This window comes from Magnolia sinica, chromosome 19 (genome assembly GCF_029962835.1).
Source record: "Magnolia sinica isolate HGM2019 chromosome 19, MsV1, whole genome shotgun sequence".
NCBI classification, from domain to species: Eukaryota; Viridiplantae; Streptophyta; class Magnoliopsida; order Magnoliales; family Magnoliaceae; genus Magnolia; species Magnolia sinica.
In genome coordinates, this window is record NC_080591.1 from 15,280,707 (window position 1) to 15,294,950 (window position 14,244).

A 14,244-nucleotide genomic window follows, 5' to 3' on the forward strand; every position below is an offset into this window, starting at 1 on the left:
GGTGGCTGGTGGTCGCCTGGTCGGTGCTCTGTGGGACCCACCATGATGTACGTATTTCTTCCATTTTTACAGGTCATTTTATGGATTGATACCAAAAATGAGAGGGATATAAATCTCAGGTGGACCACACCACAGGAAAACAATTGTAATTAGATATCCGCCATTAAAATCCTCCTAAGGCCCACTGTACTTTTTATTTGACATTCAACCTGTTGATTAGGTCATACAGGCCCAGATTAGGGAAAAAATAAAAAATAAAATCAGCTTGATCAAAAACTTTTATGCCCCCAAAAGGTTTTTAATGGTAGACACTCATTCAACACTCTTTCCTGTAATGTGGTCCACTTGAGAGTGGGATATAACTAAATTTTAGTCTCACATTATAAAATGATCTAAAAAAATAGATGGACGGCATGGATGAAACATATACGTCATGGTGGGGTCCATAGAGCACCGACCATCAGCCATTGGCCGGTGGCAGGGGGAGTAGCCAATCCGTTCCCTGTGCAAGCTGTCCATTTGGACAGTGGAATACTCCACTATGATGTATAGTATACACGCAGTCCATTCGGACAGTGGACCCCACTAAATCGTATACACGTGGAGCATTGTGGGCCCACAAACTGTGTAAATATTGAGTGGGCCACTAAATGCAGCATGATCGCCGAAATTCCAACGTAGGTGTGGCCACTAACCATGTGATCATGTCATGTACCTGGGTCCATGTAACCATGTAAAATTATAATGTATGTATAGCCATTTAATCATGTGATGTACATGTGCCTCCTAACTTTGTACCTTGCAATCATCCAACATTTTTTTAATTTTTTTTAGAAAGTGCATCATTTGTTAATTAATTAATAATTGAAATGAGGGCATGTTAGAGATGCCCATCTCTCTCTCTCTCTCTCTCTCTCTCTATATATATATATTGAAGAAAATCTATTCATTGATAAGAGAAATAGGGGAACATTCGGGCAGGCCCGAGAACAAAAAAATAGACATGGGCCCGCCTATCATAAAAAGATAGATAAGGAAAAGTATCTCACTCTTGGGTTACCCAATCACACCTTATCCAAGAGTAGAAGGCCCTTAGGGATGCAGGGGAGATCCGCCTGAGAGTTGATAACATAATGTGATTGGGAAACACTATCTAGCTTAGCGAGGCTATCAGCAACCGCATTCGCTTCTTTGGGTGTGTGGGAAATAAAAAAAATCCAAAACTCCCCTGAACACCTGGATCCCGGTCTTCCAATATAACATGGACTAGGAAGCACTCGAGATCTCTGAAAGAAAGGTGACGAGAGAGAGAGAGAGAGAGAGAGAGAGAGTGAGTGTCGCTGACCACCTCCACCTTATGAAAACCCAAGTTGGCACACAAGAAAAGGCCCTCCCAGATCACTCTAATTTCTACTCTAGAGTTGTACCCAAAACCATAACCGGAATAGAAGGCAAAGAGAAGATCTCCTTTGCCGTCCCTATTGATGCCACCTCTGCACGATGGTCCTGGGTTCCCAAGCAACAACTCATCAACATTTAATTTGATCCACCCATTCTTCAGCCTCGACCACTTGACAACTTGAAGTTTCCTACGCTGCAGTCGTCTAACCATGTTATCATGTAGTGGAAGTGTAGTCAATCAATCATTAGAAATTGTGTTGGATGGGAGATCATGTAAGGCATAGGTGCACCCTTATCCACATATGTTTGTGATGAATATTGGACCTCTTAACTAGGTAACTTATAATATTGTGAGGCCACCATGTTATATAAATTTGTGGGACCTTGTAGCCATGTGGCCTTGTGATGTGGTGCGGGTCACTAACCATGTAAATTTACTGATATTGTGGGTCCATCGGATTGTACGGATATTATATGATTGTGTGGCCCATTTAACCTAAGGAACTTGTGATATTGAGTGGTCCACCATGTCAAATGAGTTGGGCCCAAACAAATGTTTACTACATTCCAAACCTTGCCTAAGTGTTGTGGGTCGATAGGAAAGTAGCCATAAGTAGACCCGCTCTAACTCGTCTTGGGGTCTCCAAGCCACGAAGCCCGTTTTCCCTATACCATTGTTAAGGGCCTACACGGGCTTGTGGGACTCATGTCTATATTGCTCTTACTAGCACGCATGGATGCAACAACACTTGGAATAGGATTTGGACACAGGGGATAATATACCACGTAGTGGAACCTTTGGGCCATGCACTTAGAAATCATGTCCAAGAACTTTTATGAGATAATACAAATTGTTGTTAGGGTGTCCCTATAGCACAATTACTCATAAACCGTACATTTGAGCTAATGTACATGTGGGCGTAGTTAGGTAATTTAGTAGGTTAACCACCAACTAGGCAACTAACCCTTGCGTTTAAGTGGTTAGTGCGATAGGCTAGTTTTGATTGTAACCTGCAATATGCGTAGATCTCTTTGATATTGTGGAATGATATTCATACTTGTGTAAAGTCGACATTCTGAGGACCATAGGTAGAGCTGTACAAGAATCGAGTTAGCCCAATTAATTCGCTCGACTCGATTCAAAAAAGCTTGACTTGACTCGGCTTAAAACTAGGTTCGAGCCGAGTCGAGCATATTTCTTTTACCTTGAAATTTTTTTTGAGCCGAGTCCGAACTAGACCGAACTCAACTCTGCTCGGCTCAAAACTTGACTCAAACTTGACTCTGATCGAATCGATTCAACTCGGATTGGGTTCACTTAGTATAAATATTTTGTATATATTTATATATTTAAAGAAATTTTATATATATATATATATATATATAACTATAAAACTCAAACTCAACTCGTAGGCTCGAGCTCAAACTCGAACTCGACTTGAAAGATCAAGGTCAAGCTCGGCTCAAACTTGCCTCGAGCTAGCCCAAGTTGCATCAAATTCGAGGACCGAGCCCAGCCAGTTCGATCTGGGGTATCCTATTGGATGAGCCGAGCCGAGCTAGGCTAAGCTCGATTCAGTTCAACTCGTGTATAGCTCAAACTATAGGTCACACATTATACTTGAAACGGAAATGGGTAGTAATGGTGTATGAATGTCCACCGGATATGTTTCATGGTTCTATGAAAATGGTAATCCCATGGACGGGTAAGGTAACAAAATAATTGATTGTTAAAATACTTGAATTCAAGTCATTAATCATAATATCATTCTCTCATATGTAATATGCATCATGATATTTCATTTGCACTTACTTCACATGTGGTGATGGTGGAGTATGGATGGTGGTTGGCACTTTGTTCACAACCCCAAGTGTAGGGTCGTGATGTAGTAATAATCTCAGTAAGACCGAGGTCGAATCCATAGGGACTGAACCTTGTACGTAATCTGAAAGTAATCAGAACTAGAACTAGAAGAAGATGTAATCTAAATTAGGAGAATTGTACGAGAATAATGGTGAATTATTAAACTAAAACTTATAAAATTCAAAGGTGGGAAACTAGGGTGTCAAGGATCCACATGTAGCAATCAAGAAGTTACCTTACATGATTCAAGGACACAACTGGAATCAAAGTCCTATCGTATCCAATTAGTAAGAAGAGATTTATCAGATCTCTGAACTTCTCATGGATCTAATCATCAAAAAAAGTGGTGAAGATTGGAAGTGATTCCATCACCTAACCATGCCCAGGAGACAAGGCAAACAACAACAATTTACCAAACTTATAACCAATCATAAGAGAATTGAGAAGATTATGAGGATTTCATCACCCAACCATGCTCATAAGACGATGATGAACAATGGGATTGCCTAATTTCATAATCTTAATACATGAAAAGAAGATATCTTAAGCTATCACAAATCTATTATAATTTGAGTCACAACAAACCATTAAAAATTAAAAATATTCCTTAATAATCAAACTAGAATCCATAAGGTTCAACCAGACATGAATCAAAACAAAACCAACATCCCAATCACGCTACAAGCTTCACCTCTTAACCCTAGCTAAGAAGTTTAGCTCATCATAGACATGATGATCTAAAGGCTCTTAAAAACATAAAGGAAAGAAGAAGCTAAAGAAGAAAAGGAGAAGAAAAACTCATGTTGTGCCGTCCATTCTCTCTCTCTCTTGCTCCACGTCCAAGGGATGATCCCTCTCACGTCTTGCGCTCCCCCTTTTATAGAAATAACGTAGGGCAGTGGCTGGAAGTTGGTGGAGAAACTCCTGTGGAAGCTTTTTACGAAGCACATCAGCGTGCGCAGTAAAACACAAAGCGACTTGCGTTTGGAGGACTTTTGGGACGCTGAATCAACTCATCCTTTGATTCTGACTTTTAGCTAGGGTTGTAGCCCTCTTGTGCATCTTTTGGATGGTTCAGATCGTCGAAATGATCGATGATCGTGGGCCACAACTTCCACAAAATTTTAATTTTCCCAGACGCAGGCCATGCGCACGAGAGCTGCGTTGAGCTCTCGATGGGCCCCGTAGTGATGTTTTCGGAGAAATCCACCCCATCCATTAGATTCATGGTGAAATTTTAGTCAAGAATGGATGGTTTTGCTTGAGTTTGGTGCAGTCTAAGGGATCGAATCTTCCCGCCGTTCATCCTGCATTTAACGGTGATCTTCTTGCGATCGCTTGCATGGTGGCAAAAAGACACCATGGCTATGGTCACACCCCCCTGGACACAATGAACGGTCCAAATCAACGAACCGGTCCATGGTGGTGGGCCACTACATGTCCCAACGTCCAAGCGTGCGGAAGTTAGATGCGAAGCCGGGCGGAAGTCGAGTCAGCTCTTCTTTGACTAGGAATCTGGTCGAGTGCAGTGCTTGTGTATGTGTGTTATGCACACGCGCACCCTCAAGGTGGGGTCCTCAGTGATGTTTTGATGAACCCATTCCATCCGTCCTCTTTCTCATCTAATTCAAGGGGTTGAGACCAAAATTTAAGCATATCCAGATATCAGGTGGGCCCCAAATCAATGATTTAGTGGTTGATCTATCCGTTGGGCCACTTTCACAAATATCCAATGGCTGAAATTTTACGTGTACGGTTACTTTATGGTCCTTAGGCTAGATATAAAGTTTTGAGCCAAACGGATGGTGGGAACCCTGTGATCTTGCATTTAGGACGATTTTTAAGTCTCTTTATCGTTAATCACTTGGTTTTCTCGGATCTTTAGCATGTAAATCTTTCGATCTCGGTCTCCTAAGATCCGTCCCTTACCTTAGTGATTCTTGAGCATCAAATTCATACTTTTAGTACCTTTTTCAATCCAAGCTCTTAAATTCACCTTGTAACAAAAACATGATTAAAATATAACGTTAAGCATTATCATATACGTAAAACTAAGTAATAATTGGGGTCTAATATGCAATATTTGACCCTCAACACACTTGTGGGTTGGTGTATGACAATTGGGATGGTAAATGGACATATGTGTGATAATGTTTGTATTAGGATATGATTGATGAGAAGAGGGCATGGAAGGGAAAAGAACCCATGCCCGCCCACAATCAAGCCAACTAGGATCCCCCATCGGTCAGTCCAAGCCTAAGTGATCATTCTGGATATTAGTGATTCCCCATTGTTTAAGACGGGTAGAGAAGAGGTGTGACGATAGGCCGTTAGGGCATTAATAAATGCATCCCTCCATTGGTCGGTCTGGGTAGGAGGAACGGGATTTCAATTAATCACTACCATCGACCCTACCGACGAGTGGCTGTACGCAGGTCCACCAACCGATCTAAGTAGGATGTCCTATTGTTTAGGACAGATGGAGGTAGATGTGAGGGACCCGATGGTCCAAGTGGGGTGCACCTGCTTTGGCACCTCACTACCAAGGACAATTAGTATCACTTGGGGATGACTTATCATGGTACTTGTGAAGGTGGAGTGTGAGGAAATTATATCATTTTATTCATTATTATTTTGCATGCACTCTTACTTCTTAGAGACATTAATAGTATGAAAGTAGAAGAATTTGTTTCTTTCTCATTTCTTCACTTCATGTTTAATTTCTATCCTTCTACCCCTTTCTATCTCTCTTCATTATTTTATGCTCCAACATGGTACGATATAATTACCTCCATCCAAGCGCCCTGAAGATGCAATGAGAATAGGAGAAAGGGATTTTTGCCAGTAATATCGTTTGGTAGGGCACCCGATAGAAAGTTGTTACACGATAAAATCCATAATAAAAAGAATGATAAATTGGGGCGAGATAGTGATCGAGAAAGAAAAAGAAAGAAATGCAAAGGCGATAGTGAATGTACTAACAGCTCGGGAAAATACTTGTGAGAGAACTAAGGAGGAAAATCATAAGATGACAGGCAAGGCTACAATGATCACACTACGATCAAGGAGAAGAATGGCAAGTCCCTCGAGACAAAGCTGGAACCACAAGAATAGAAGTCATCAAGGATAAGCATGATAGTGATAAAAGAGAAGAGAAAGATGAGGCAGCAAGGGTGACTTTATGTACATAAATCCCTCCCACAAGGACGTGAGGTTTGGTTTAGAGAAAGGGCCTTGGGTTTAGTTTATGAGGGCTAAGCACCCCTTGGATATTGATCCCTCCCACAGGGATTCCTTATCCCACTCAGCTTACCCTTTGTGGGCCAATATCATATCGTTGTTGCCCTTAGTGGAGCAGAACGTGTAGTGGTTGGTGGGTCAAGGATCCACTAGTCTTTGGAATGAAAACTGGACAGGGCTGGGCCCCCTGCTGTAAAGGATGATCAGATCGGTTCCAGATGAGCTCAAAGCGTTGCAAATTAAGGATTTTCTTGGCTCTAATGGGCCACTCCCTCCTTCTTCAGTTTTCTCCTTCCCGCCTCAAGAGGCGGTAGATGCCATTTTTCATGGGGGATTTGCTACCTTTGAGGGCAGTGACTGCTGCATGGCCCCTCGACAGGATTGAAAATTAATTTCTCAGTTAAATCCGCCTGAGACCTATGCAGACAGAGATCCAATGGTAGGAGGTGGTCTTCATGGATCTGGCAAGCAAATCTCCCTCTTAAGATCTCTGTTTTCCTTTGGAAGTTGTTCCAAAATGCGATTTCGGTGGACTCAAACATCCGAGCGAAAGGTATATCAATCGCTTCCAAGTGCATCTGTTGTGGAGAGGAGCATATCTCTAGGCCAGATTTAGAGACAATCAGCCACCTGTTTCTGGATGGCGTACTGGCGAGAAAAATCTGGGCTCACTACGGAGGAATTTTTGGGATCAGTTTCCTCTAAGCTCAATTAGTAGAAGCCAAGATCAGGCAGTGGTGGTTTTTGTCCATTGTTGGGGGGCATGTTGTCCACACCCGCAAGATTATCCCCAGTCTCATTCTTTAGGAAATCTGGCGTGCAAGAAATGACGCCAAGTTTGACCAAAGAAAATGTAACGTGGTTTCTTACATTGCAAATATCAACTGGTGGATCCACTGTTTAATCCATAAGCCAGAAGCTTCCGTCTTTCTGCGTTTGCGTAGGGCCTGGGTATGGGAAAATCTGGGCCCCCCTCCCTCCTCGTGTAATAAGGAGCGAGTTGAAATCATTTGTTAGATCAGGCCTACAAAAGATTGGGTAAAACTGAATGTGGATGGCTCTTCAAGAGAGAACCCAAGTTTGTCTGGTGGTGGTGGGATTGTCAAAGGCGAGAAAGGAAATTTCATGTTTGCTTTTGGGGCAGGCTATGGTATGGGACAAATAATAGAGCGGAGCTGAGCGTGGTGCACGATGGGCTCCTGCTGTCCCTAAACAGAGGCTTCTCCAACATCGTCATTGAATTAGACTCGAAGCTAGTGGTTGACAGCGTCTTGGGCAGGTTGACTCTTCCTTGGAAGTGGCGTTCTTGGTCTTCCAGAATCGCGATCCTCATGCACAGAGGAAGGGTGGTTATCTTGGCTTGAACTCAGCTCGAACTGGCTCGAGTCGCTGACTGAACCGAGCTGAGCTGTCCGTCAAGCGTGAGGACCGAGCTGAGCCAAGTCCAAGCTGAGGTCAGCAAGTGGCCGAGTCGAGTCGAGTTGTGCCAAGCTCGACTCGGATAGACTTGTGTACACCTCTACCAACAAGGTATATATTAATTAATACAACCTAAAATATGGTAATACATTTATAAAGTCCAAAATTTACAACTCCTGTATAAAATTCATTTTGATTTACATTTTAACAAAAGAGAAAACCCTTAAACTATGTATGGAGGAGTTTCACAGTACTTGCTCACCTATCGCCGCACGCTAGTGTTTCCTGAAACATAATAAACAACTGAAATGAGCTCCAAAGAGTCCAGTAGGCACACCTTTCTACACTAATCGCATTTCCAAAGATAAAATCATAAATGTATAATGGATAAAGATATGTATAAATGTTAAGCAATTCTATCAATGTTATATTCAAAGTAAACATATCTCGAATGGATTTAAGTATTTTTGTACATATATGGACCTCCGAAATTCTCTCCCTTAAAACCCACATGAAGTTACAAATATCATTCAATTTAGAATAGAACTTTATAAAAGTTTCATATTCTTTCATTTTAATATTTTCAAATTATATGGTTAAGAGTTGAAGCTTTAATCGCTTTATTGTGCTAGTCCTATCGGGGGTGGTTTTCAATATGTCTCATGCTTTCTTTCATATTTCACATGTACAAATGCATTTAAACTCATCGGGGGGAAATGGCACGGTAAATTGCATTGAAAGCTTTGGCATCATAGGTATACAAAGATCTCTCATCAACACTCCATATGAATTGATCTTTGGGAGTACTAATGGATCTACTATTAATCACAACTTGTTCTATGGGCATAGTCCATCCTTGTTTAACAATTGTCTAAGCCATAAGTCAAGGGATCTCAATAATACCCTCATCCTAGCCTTCCATTGAATGTAGTTAGACCCATCAAAATCCGATGGTCGTGTGACGACATTCCCCTCATGGGTAAACATATTTCTAAAGCTCCCAACGGATCTCGCTCTAAACAGTTAAGTCCTTCAAGGGCAACGTGCTTTGATACCAAGTAAAATTGCGTCGATTATCTACCACAACATGCAGAACCTTAGCAAAGCTTATAATTAGGGCCTAAGTCCTAGGAGGGGTGAATAAGACCACTTAAAGATACTTTTTCTAATTAACTAATTTACTAATTATAAATAATTAAGACATAAGGGTCCAATTCTCATAGACTATAATAAATGTAACTAATTCAGCAACTAGTCTATGTGATAGATATAGTAATTTGTGTATACTTAAAAGTTAAGTGCCTAGCATACAATCCAATTCAAGCATTCATATAATTCAACTAATTAAACACATAATCACGAATAGAATTACAAACATTAACAATCACAAACACAAAGGCGTATAGTAGTTCAGCTAATTACCTACTCTACTCCAGACGGACGCACTCTCCTCGAATGTACCAGATTTCACTATCCTGCGAGTTTTCAATAGGTTTACCCCTAATCTTTACACACGTACACTCCCATCGGAGGCCTACACAAAGACTTGACAAATGTACACTCTCGTTGAAGGCCTACATAAGGACTTAACACACGTACAGTCTCGTCGAAGGCCTCAATAAGGACTTACACACGCACTCACCCATGTGGTGGCAATAAGGTCCTACATAAGATCACCTACGCGAGTTTGGGTCACAAACTCTGTACTCAATCCTACATGATGAAAAAGTTCATGGACTCTTATAATTGACAACTTTACTTGTCAAATTGAGTCTCGTTAATGCACCTTCTTTAGATATAATATTCATCAGAGTGGTAAATCTCGAGGAATATGACTTGGATCTCTTAAGTTTAGAATCTTAGGAAAGGGATTAAGAGTGAAAAATCATATAAGCTTTAATAGCACTAAAAACTCATCCAAATGCGCAAAGTCTGAATGACTTTTATAAAGAAATCGATTTGCAATAGTGAAAAATGGGTAAAAATTGCACCTTTGATCAATTGTACAACCCTTCAATGGATTGAATGACTCTTCGATACAATCAAGAAACTTTAGATTAATACAATTTACATATTGGACATATCTAGCTATCTTTAATCAATTGAGCTTGAATCTTTGATCGATCGAGGGTTTACTGGAGACCCATTGATGGCCTGTCAATGGAATTGAGATTCGCTTGAAAATTGTTGTTTAGTCTTTTTTTTTTTAACAATGGTTTTGCACATCTTTAAAGCCTAACTTAACATGTTCATTAAGGGCCTGAGGCATGATTAGATGAGTCTAAATATTTTCCTATTAAGAGAATCATCTATATGTATGTTATTTTCAAATCTAAAGAGGTCTAAGACTAGGTTTACCAAGGCACCTCATAATGTACATGTTGTCTTCGGCTTTAATGCTTCAAGTCTTCAAATCTTCAGTATTTAGTCTCTTCCTATGGAGGCTCAACCGACTTAAGACACCTTCTCTCACATCATTAATAAAATTGATGCACTAACAAAAATGTCAACCTAACTCTAATTATTCTTATCCATTGATTCTTAAGCGATTATGGGTGATTGGTTAATTTGGTTTATATGGATGAGATAGTCCATATCTAGTCCATTAGTTGTCTTTAGTTTTAGGTGTATCTTTATTACATTCATATTCTATTGATTAATCAATGATGAGTCGTATAGATATTATCCCTCAATTAAAAAATCACGAGATTAAGCTCAAGATTTAGGTGATTGAGCTAATTCATTAGTTTCTAAAAAAATTTTACATGACTTCGTATGATTATTGAGAAATAAGACCTGCATGTATGTTAAAATCGAATATGATAAAATATACAGGTGTTACAATTCCTTGTAGACTTTATGGCACTGTCATAATTACATGATTGATGCAGGCAAGGTTGAGTGGTTTAGACAGATAAACGAATTGAAAGGAAGTGATTACAATCTATTACGTCCCTTAAACTCTATTTTTACCCTTGGTTGGTTAATACAGTGAATACTAATTGTCAGGGAAACCATGTCCAAATTTATTAAAGTAATCATGCGGCCCGATTTTTCAGCCTAAAAATCTTCACACCGTCCAATTTTTTGAACGGCCTGCGTGTTGTGCACATGAGACACGTTGGGAGGTATACAACCATTGCAAATCAATTGTAATCCCTCTTTAACTAAAATAATGTGTTATTAATCGTCCATTTTAATTATTTCATCTCTGTGGATTAAAATCTCCGATACATAGTTAAAATTCTCAATTATAGCCAATTCAGCGTTACAAAAATCAAATTGACGGTTTAGATCTCACTCATGCATGTCACGTGTACCGAAAGACAGGCAGGCGATGATTGCGTTCTTCCTTTGGAATTAGGATGGCAGACTAGTAATTTCATGCAAATCCAGCTCCACTTTCTCGGTAAGGGCTTCACGCTATTTTCGTCTTCCCTGTCTTGGATACGTGGCGAAACCGTCACGTCCCGTTACTTGTTTAACGTCGACGTCGGGGACTCCCCTACCTGATCACGTGGTTTGAGAGAGCTCCCTAACGGCGTTAGGTGACGCAATTGAAGGAGTTAGCGGGTAATGCTGTCGTCATCAATCACTTCCAACCGACACTGCCGCGCATGCACCCTTCGGTGTTCTTTACCTTCCGACGGTCCCACCAGAAAATTAAGTGGAGTTATTTGATACTCTGGCTGGCTATGACACTTCATACACAGGCACTTAGAAATGCTAAACGTGAAAAACACTTCTTCTTTTTTTCTGGGTTAGTTTGTTAGTACACACCCATGTCAGTACACATGCTCCATGTTAGCCACCCCCACTAGGGTAAGACCTCAAGTGTTGAAACGAGGTATCTCCCCTGAGTCTGCCAGTTGAGCTATGGATCTGGGTGTCTAAACGTGAAAAACACTGACGCATAATAAAACAGACTAAATTGTGTAACCCACCGTTAGTAAATTAGGGCCTAAAAATCAGAACCGTTGAAAAGGATCAACCTCTGATTTGTGGACACTTGTTTTTTCAAATAAGACCATAGATTGTTTTTCCGTTTTTAACCGTAATAGCCAAATAAAAGTAAATTTCCAACAGCCGGCGCATCATCCATCCCCTTTGCCAGAGTACAAAATATTTCCTCTAACATTATATTTAAATTAATTATTTTTCTAACGTGATACATGATCCTACGCGTGTGAAGCCGGACCCATACATATGTTCTCATATATCCTAACATGGAATACGTACGGGTGCGAGATCTGAGCTTTCCATTTGATAGGATACACTGTTTCTATCTTCTTACATAAAGATCTCGATGTTGTACAGCTCCGATGGGCCACAGTATACAAGACAAATGAACGGCTGAGAAAATTGCTTTACCTGCTAGTTAAGTTTTTATATTGTAGCCCATCTGAGTAGCACGAGTTGAGTTAACTCAGTCAAGCTCGATTCAACTTGGAAAAGCTCCACTTGCCTCGGCTCAAAATTGAATTCAGACCGAGCCGATTTGATTCATGGAGCTAGAAAAAAAATTGGAGTTGAGGGCTTACCTTAGCTCGACTCGACTCCGTTCGAACCTCAACTTGAGCCAACTTGGACTGAACCAGCTCGGTGATTTGGTTATTTTGATATGAATGTTACTTGCCAAGTGTTTGATAAAATGACTAACAACGCGTGGCAAGGAAGGAGTGGATATGTTGGCGGTTTGATTTTGATATTGCCCGCATGGATGTTTGATAAAATATCTAGAAAATATTGTTACCATTTTACATTTTGTGAGAAATCTGAATTGGCTTAAACTCGGCTCAAATTAGCTTGAGATGTTGATTGAATCGAAATGAGCAAGCAAGACACACTTAGGGCCCGTTTGGCCGGGCGAATTGGAAGGGATTAGAAGTTAAATCTCGGGATTGGCCGGGCGTGCCAAACAGACTGAGTGATCTGATCCCCGAATATAAAAATCTCATGGATCTTAAGACAATCCACTGACAACACCATCATTACCTTTAAATCCCATCCAATCCACCCTAATCTGTTCAAATTTGTTTGGGACGTGTTTGGTTCGAGGGATGGAAAGGTTTAATCTCAGGATTGGCCGGGCGTGCCAAATAAACTCGCTAGAGCAATTCCATAGATCTTAAGATAATCCACTGACAACACCATCATTATCTTGAAATCAATGCCATTTACCTTAATATCATTCAATCCCTTCCAATCCATCCGGCCAAACGGGCCCTCAAGGACTGAGTTGAGCTGAGTTCAAGCTAGGTTAGCTATTGGCCAGGCCAAGCTAGCCACGCCAAGCAATGCCAAGCTTTGATTCAGTTAAACTCGTGTACAACTCTAACCGCAAAACGGCCTATCTTTTATGCAGAAGTTTAAGCATTATTTCCAGCCAAATTGAAAGCCTATATTGTACACACGTGTTCCATATTAGCAGGTGCACGGCTCGACACATGTGCCTCAGTTGACGCTATTAGACACGTTCTAGTCCGGTTAAGCTGATTGGTCAGCAATCTAAACCATCCATCTTGCGGGACCCACGGTTACGTCATGGCAGGCAACCTGTTATCCATTCCAATGGCACATTGACCTTCGTTCTCACACGTGGAAATGAGGAACACGTGAGTGAGGTAAAGCCGGTCATCAGGTGGCCACCACCATGTAGACGTAGGTCAGCTCATACGGGGGTCATCGTGTATAATTTCGTGGGCCGACCCCCACTCTACATGTGGTAGTGGCATATGCGGACTAGAGACGTTCCCATCGTGGTGGGCCCCACACTGGATGGACATGTGAGGAACGTTGCTATCACCTTTTCATTGTGATTGTTAACTGGTTACGTTTACCGAACCATGGCCCATCCAAAGTGGGAGAAATGGACGGTCCAAGTATATAGATTAACATGCCACGTGTATGGTGGAGAGAATTTCTACCATATGACAGGTCCAGCAGCTCTACCGATTCATTTCATTCAATGATGCAATTTCAGTAACATTGCATTTTAACGTGGATCTGGTGGATGACTGGTCAAAGTCATGGGCCTGTCTGTTGAAGTGGACCAATCACGACTTCTGTCCTCTTATGATGAGACGAGAGCTGACCATCCCATTGAATCATTTCATCATTTGGTACATCTGCGCGAGAAAAATAAAAATAAAAATAGAAACCTATCATGAGATAATTGGGACCATACATCTGAATGTGAACCGTTGGATATTTTCTATTTCAACCGTTCATTGGAATTCCACCGATGGGCAGATTAGGATTGTCTGTAAGCATTATATTTGGACAGTGGCCCATCTACGGTTCGGTCATCATACAGACAG